This window comes from Crocodylus porosus, unplaced genomic scaffold (assembly GCF_001723895.1).
Source record: "Crocodylus porosus isolate Cpor-Errol unplaced genomic scaffold, CroPor_comp1, whole genome shotgun sequence".
NCBI lineage: Eukaryota > Metazoa > Chordata > Crocodylia > Crocodylidae > Crocodylus > Crocodylus porosus.
Window position 1 is genome coordinate 4,441,665 of NW_017728948.1, and position 7,448 is coordinate 4,449,112.

Genomic DNA, 7,448 nt, shown 5'->3' on the forward strand with positions numbered 1-7,448 from the left:
GGAGGTGATCCTCCCCCGCTATGCGGCACTGGTCAGGCCGCAGCTGGAGGACTGCGTCCAGGTCTGGGGGCCGCACTGCAGGAGGGATGTGGACAGCATGGAGAGGGTCCAGAGGAGGACACTCATATGATCAGGGGACAACAGGGCAGGCCCTACCTATGAGGAGAGGCTGCGGGACCTGAACCTATTCAGTCTCCGCAGGAGAAGGCTGAGGGGGGATCTAGTGGCCTGTCACAAACTAGTCAGAGGGACCAGTAGGCACTGGGGAGTCCCTGTTCCCCCGAGCACCGCCAGGAGTGACCAGGAATAACGGTCACAAGGTGGCAGAGGGGAGATTCAGACTAGACATCAGGAGGCGCGACTTCACGGTCAGGGCGGCGAGGATCTGGAACCAACTTCCAAGAGAAGTGGTGCTGGCTCCTACCCCGGGGGGCTTTAAGAGGAGGCTGGATGAACACCTAGCCAGGGTCGTTTGACCCCGGTGCTCTTTCCTGCCACGGCAGGGGTAAGACTCGATGATCTGCTCAGGTCCCTTCTGCCCCGACCAGCTATGAAACTCTGACAATCCTGAAGAAAGGATGAGTCCTTCGGGAGCTCCAGTCTCACTGCAACAGCCCTCGAGGGCTCCACCCCAATCTTCCTCCCCTTCTCTGGACAGCTTGCATCGCTCCCACCGCTCCAGACGGCCGACTTTCAGCTCTACCTCTCTCCTGCCAAGCAGTCTCCCGCTAGCCATTTCTCATCTCAGCCCATCCACTCCAAATCAGCTCAGACCTCATTTTCTGTCCCTGCTGTTACCGCACTGTGACCCAAGCCCCAAACCTGGTCATCCTCAGTTCCTCCATCCCTGTCACACTTATTTGGGTGCCACCAAATCCTCCCATTCCTTCCTCCATACCATTTTCAAAGCTGTGACCTATTCTGCTTGCCCCGACGGCTGATGCTGCAGCCCAGACCCTTGCCATCTCCCATCTGAACTACGGCAAGTGCTGCTTTTGGGCACCTGAGTCCCGTTTGTCAATGCAGCTGCTAAGATCATCTTCCTTGCTCGTGTGTCTTGCACACCGTCCCTTCCTGGAATCGCCCTGGCTCCTGTTTCAACTCGTCACGTGCAAACTTCTCAAACGTGCATGGGTGCCAGTGCATGGGTGGCACATTGTAATTACCAGGCGTAAAACAGTAAGTACGATGTATACAACTACTGTATCCTCTCCCCATGCGTATCACATCCTATTCAGCCCTCTGGACCAGAAACTTGGCTCTGTCCATGTGTGTACAGAGGAATGCCCATCTAGATAGAAATCTCTGGGAACTACCTTATCATAAACATTACATTAAAACACCAGGCTTTTGTAATTGCTGGGCCAACTGATTTTGTGGAGCAGAATATCTTCATGGTTTGGAGAGGAGGTTTTGTCTTCCCACTTCCCAGAGGCAGAGTAGCCCCACTGAGCAGTGTCACAAGGAGGCGGCTCTGCAATTAATTGCTGGATGTGTTACTCAGCAACTTCCTCATATGAATGGCCCTTAGTTGCTACCTTACTCAGTAGTTTCACTTCCTGTCTGACTTCAACAACAAACCCATGCTTTACAGAACAACAAACCCATGCTTTACCTCCAACACTGGAGCTAAGCCATGACATTGGGAGTAACCAAGGGGGTCCAGGTTGCACAGCTCGTGACAGCCCAGCTCATGAACTAAGCAGACCACATCACTGCAGTTCCCTGAACATGCCATTGGCCCACACTCCTGCTAACTTACAAGGCTGCCAGAAGATAAGGGCCTCAATCTAGCCAAGACAACCTCTCTAATTGTAAGTCTGAGATATCTGCAGCCCCGCCGGGACAATGCAGCTACAAAGCTAGAAGGAAAACGAATGACAAATGTGAAGTCTCCAGAGTCAGCGACGCTGGTCTCGGATATACCATGTGCCATAACCATGTGCTTTAACAGAAAACAAAACATAATTATTGGATTTATCAATATCTATGTATAACCCCCCCCGACAGAGCACAGCTCCCCTTCAACCAGCTGCTGCCGCCATCCATTGGTGAATAATTCCCACAGCAGCACCGCTTGTAAAAACGCTTTGGGATTCCTTTTTGTGATGAAAGGCTATGTGTAGCAATTATGGTTTCAAAGGCGAGGCATCCTCTCCCTTCCATCATCCCCAGAGTTAACCTAGGTTATGGCCTGGCTACAGAGTAGACTAGCGAGTCAGGGAGAGAGCTGGAACGGCAAACGAGGCCGACCTCTTTAGAAGAGGACTTTGCGCTCTCTTTAAAAGGCAGCTGTGCTGCCATTCTGCAGCATAGGTTTAAAATAGCTTCATTGATCTTGACCACTGCAAAGTTATCGAGTGGAACTGTTTTGTATCAGGAGCCTGGTAAAGCCTGTGCCCTGGGCCAAAGCCAGCACCTCCTTGCTGTGATTTTCATTAGCCCCATCCCTAGCAGGCCAGCCCTCGCAGCTGTTACGACAGCAGTGCAGGTTCGGACAAGCGCCCTACCCTTCCAACATACAGACTGGCACGCGTGTCCTTCCTGGCTGGTTAAGGGCAGCAAAAATAAGTGGGGATTACTGGCCTCCCATTAATGGACATGGATGAAGAGAAGAAGGATGATGGTGGGGAACCCAACCTATGCTTCCCATATGCACGGAAAGCTTTCCCTGCGTATCTGGTCAGCCCACAGCTTATTTTCTAATATAGCCTGTTAGCATTGCTGATTAAAGAGCACAGACTGGGAAATACCATCCCTGTCTGAACCGCATCTCTGGACACGGTTCAGTCGAAAACCGAACTGTGGTGTGATGGGGAGACCTGTGTAATCTTCTTTTGGCATTGCTTTGGTGGGTCTGCTCTTGCTGACACCAGCAGCCTTGGAGTTAGCTGACTACCCACGTCTTCCCCTTGGTGGGGGAAGCAGAGCCCATTTCTACTCAGAGAAGCCAAGTGCATCATTTTCCCCTTGTCCAGAAGCTTGACATACATGAGCCCATGATGGGTTACTTTATGGGAACAGAGGCCAAGGCACCCCCTACACCTCCAACTCCCAGCAGAGACCAGTAAAGGTGTGAGAGCTCAAGGCCAGTTTGCATAAAAAGGAACAGCCAACAGCCTAGAGGGCATTAAAGTTATTTCCCCCGGCCCAAATCAGCCAGGCCCTGAGGACCTTCACAGCACAAAGCAAAGCTCCTCGGTCCCAGGCACGTAGGATAACTGGAAAAGAACAGGGCGCCAGCTTTCCCACAAAATTACAGCCTATGGTTTATAATGGTGCAGCACAGGCTACCGTATTGTGGATACGCGTCCTTTCCAAAGAACAAATATTTTTGCTTGGATGAGAGACGGTTTAAAGCTCAAACTGGAGGGATCTCGGGCCCTTTTTCTCCTGTCAGAATAAAATCTGCAAGGAACATCCAGAAGGCGCATGGAAGTTCACTTTCTCCCATTATTTGACTTTGCTTCTGGGAGAAGTGCAGAACGTGGAGGCAGTCGGGTGGATGGCGGGGTGGACGTCTGATCCTGGCTCCGTGGGGGTGGACAGGTCAAAGGGCGTCCCCGATGCCTGGATGCATCTGCAGCTGTTCGCATGGAAGCAGGCTCCAGGGCCGACTTCGGCAGGTGGCAAGTCCTTGTGCAGGGCAATTAAATGGTGGGTGAAGCCACCTAGACCCCGTCACTTCCAGATAGTAAAGTTGTGCCACCGGGGCTAGAGCAGCAGCGTCACGTTCAAGTGGCTGGGACTGGAGTGGAAGAAGTGCACTGTGGGATGCCTGGAGGACCAATGGGGTGCCTTGTCCCAGGACAACCATTCAAATGCACTTTGTGATACCCCAGGAGAAACCATTAGCCCTTTTTATTTTCTTCAATTTTGAGCTTTGCTCCAGGACACCAGAACAGGATCTCTGAACTGCATTTTTCCTGGCAAGACACCAGTTTCTCCAGGGACAAATGTAATGTCTGTTCATAGCTTATGGAGCTCTACTGACTTGCTTGGCCTGGCGGCCCCAAGTGCAACCATATGCTATAGCGGCTAAAATCATTTCTCTGTAAGTCCCTCTTCCTCTGCGCCAAACCATTCACATCCAGGGCAGGCGACCGAGTCGCTTCTGACCGGCCCACACGCCAATACATCGGGGGACGAGCAGCTGGGAGCGAAGAGAAGTGTTGACCCAAAGGACAAAACAGGCGTAAACTGGGCACGGATGAGTTTCGCCTGGAAAGGAGGAGAAGCGTCCAAACCTCCGGAGCAGGGAGGTTGTGGAATAGCTTTCAAACTAGTTTTTGCCTCTAATATTTCTACCCGTGTGAAGTTGGAGAAGGACAAACTGCTAGAGACAGTGGCAGACTAAGCTTAAGGACTCAGAAAATCCTTCCCAGGCTTACGTACCTAGGAGCACGGCACAGGCAGGACACTCATCCGTCTGCTCCAAGACACAGCGGCAAGGGCTGGGAACGATGTGGTTTGACACAACGGTCTCGCTGAAAGTTTCTCCCCACGGGTCAATCCGAGACCACTGGAGCGGTCTGGAAGGGCCCGGGCTAGATTTCAGGTCCCCTGGCTGCCAATCCCCCAGCTTAAATAGCAAGAACCCACTGCCTCGTCGGGCATTGCTGGCACCGGGACAAGACACCCTCCAGTTCATCTCGGACTCCTCTCTTTCCCTCCCGGGTCCCCCCCGTTCTCCTTTGGGGACAATGCTCTTGTGCCCTCTGCGGCTCTTGAGGGAAAGACTAGCTAGGTTTCCTGGGCTCCAGGCCAAATCTGTATTTAATTTTAGTTACAGATCATGCTGCGCTCTAAATGAGGTAAGCAGGAAAGATGCTTTATGAATAGAGTAATTGAATAAATAATCTGAGCCACTGGTGCTATTTTATTATTTGATCCGTTTAGAAGCTGTTTTATTTACACTTTCTATAAAAACGTGCTAAAGGTTTTGGGGGTTTCATTTTCTAGTAATGCTGTAGCTTATCCGTGCTGGGATCCAAAACAGAAATGGGAAACCTACCATACCGCCAGCACGAACAAGTAAGGCCAGTATCATTTTACTCGGGTTTTCAAGCCATTTGCTCGCCTGGACACAGCGAGTCAGACTTATCCCTGCTATAACTTCATAAGGTCAATAGGATCTGAGCTGAAATTACTCAGAGGTGTGCCCTCTGCCAGACCACGCAATGATGAAGTCGGCGTTTAGTTCATTCTTTCGATGGAATAATATTCCTGATGGGACAGAACAAGCAGGGATTGCTGAAGTGAGCATGCCAAATACCCGTGTTGAGGGACAGGTTTCACACCGGCTCAGTGGCTTTGTGCATGTAAGAGCAGAAAGAAATGAGGATGTGAAATTTTTAGGCATGACTCATGCTCCGAAGAGTGACTCTGCAGGCAGGAGTACTGTGGGGCTGATTGCACGTGGACTCTGCACGGCTTACAAACAAACAAAGGGATCGTTTTCCTACGTGCCAACCCTAGAGACTGGAGGCGCGGATGGCGTTTCGACTGAATCAAGATCTTACAGATGCGCGTCTCTTGTCAGCAATGCCTCGCACCCAGCCACTTCCTTCCCCCCGGCATTGAAAAGGCGAAAGAAAGAACAAAACCCGCCCTTGCAGCTCTGCCGAGGAGCAACGACCCCAAAACGAAGCTCGTTGCGGACCGCAGCACCTTTTCATGGCTTCGCCGTTACCCACAAGCATAAATGTTGTGAAAGCTGAAACCAACCCAACAAACCACACACTTGCCTTTCAACTCCGCGTGAGCGCGCAGGGGCCAGAGCGCGAGCCGCTCTCCTCGCAGCCCAAGTGCCATTTCCGTGAGATCACTTGGCTGCCCAAATCGTGGCGTTTAGCTCGGGCTGCATCGGCTTCCTCCCCCGTCCCGAGGAAAGGCACTTGGCCGTCAAACCCCTCTCCCAACCGGCAATAAAAAGGCGCCTTTCTTCACAAGCCTCGATTCCCTCAAACCCCAGGCAATTCTGCCCCCGTTTCATTCACCTGCAGATACCCCGACCCTTTCTCCACCCAAAAGTAAAGGCTCGCTCCAATAAAGCACGTTTTCGGGCACTTCCCTCGGAGTGTGCAAGCAGCCCCCCGGACTCCTGCGTGGCTTTCCGTCCTCTTATCGCTACAGCGATAAAGTGCTGGTATGGGTCCCAGCCCCGCCGTGCGGCTCGCCGTAAGGGCGCACCCCAGGGCGCGGGGGATACGGACTCGCTCGCCACCAAACCAGACCTCCCACGCCCGTCGCGATGGGGGAAGCGTCCCCAGCCCCCAAGTCGCCAGCGACGGGTTGACAGCATGCGGGGAGGCCCCGCGACGTGTGCGAGCAATGCAAGGGGCGCTGGTGACATCCGAAGTCCCTGCATTCATTCGCCGGCGGCGCCGCCTCGGGCAGCGGACGGCAGATCCGGGGAAGGGGAGCCGCGCGCCCCCCGCACAACGGAGCGGGGCGGGACGCGCGCGGGGCAGGCAGCTGGCGGCTCCGCGACCCCCCGGGGGACGGACCAGAAACGGGGGGGCCGAGGGAGCTCGGGAGCAAAACCGGCCCCGGCTACGCCCCCCCCGCAGGCTTTGTGTAGCCGGGTCCTTGACACCTCCGAGGATGCTGGGGGAGGGGGGGCAGCACCTGCGGGAGGGCGAGGAGCTGCGGGAGCCCCCGAGCAGTGCCCGCTCAGCCCGGGGAGCCCCGGGGCTCCCCCCGCCGCAGAGGTGCAGCCCCCGGGCCGGCGGGTGCCATGCACGGGGCGGGGTGATGCCCTCCTCCCCCCGCGCCCCGCGCTCACCGGGACGCGGCGTCCGCCAGCCCGCACCGCACCGCACCGCACCGCTCCGCTCCGACCGCAGCACCGCCGCGCTCCAAACACAACCGCGCCGCCGCGCGCGCGCACACACCCACGCACACCCCCCCGCCCGCACGCACCGCGCAGGGACCCGGATGGAACGCCCCGCCCCTCTCCGGGCAGCCGGGCCGCTTCGCCGGCAGCACTGCGCATGCGTCGCTCGGGGCGGGGGGCAGGGGTGCAGCGCGCTGGGAGCTCGGTTGCTTGTGAACCGGGGGAGGGGGGAAGTGTGTGTGTGACAGCATGGGAGGGTGAGTGTGTGCGCATCTGCGTGTGAGAGAGCATGTGCGGGTGGGAGTGTGTCTGTGTGAGAGCGTGAGGGTGCGTGACAGCATGTGAGGGTGACAGTGTTCGTGTGCGTGAACATGTGAGTGTGCGCGAGAGCATGAGCGTGCATGTGAGAACCTGAGTGTGTGTGAAAGCATGAGTATGTTTGTGAGACCGTGAGTGCGTGTGCATGTGAGAGTGTGTGCACGAGCATGTCAGTGTGGGAGACCCTGTGTGAGCGTGAGGCAGTAACTGTGCATGTGCATGAGTGTGTCAGTGTGTGAGAGCATGAGTGTGTGTCTGTGTGCTTGTGAGACCGTGAGCACGTGTGAATGCG

At 55.2% G+C, this 7,448-nt stretch overlaps 1 protein-coding gene across 1 annotated transcript in view; it reads right to left on the reverse strand.

The window, feature by feature from the left end:
- RNF24 (ring finger protein 24) overlaps nucleotides 1-6,832 on the reverse strand; it is a 60,530-nt gene extending 53,698 nt beyond the window's left edge. The window contains exon 1 of the mRNA XM_019553025.1: nucleotides 6,788-6,832. The gene's annotated coding sequence lies outside the window, so the exon portion shown is untranslated. The remainder of the gene's footprint in view (nucleotides 1-6,787) is intronic.
- Nucleotides 6,833-7,448: the final 616 nt, after the last annotated feature.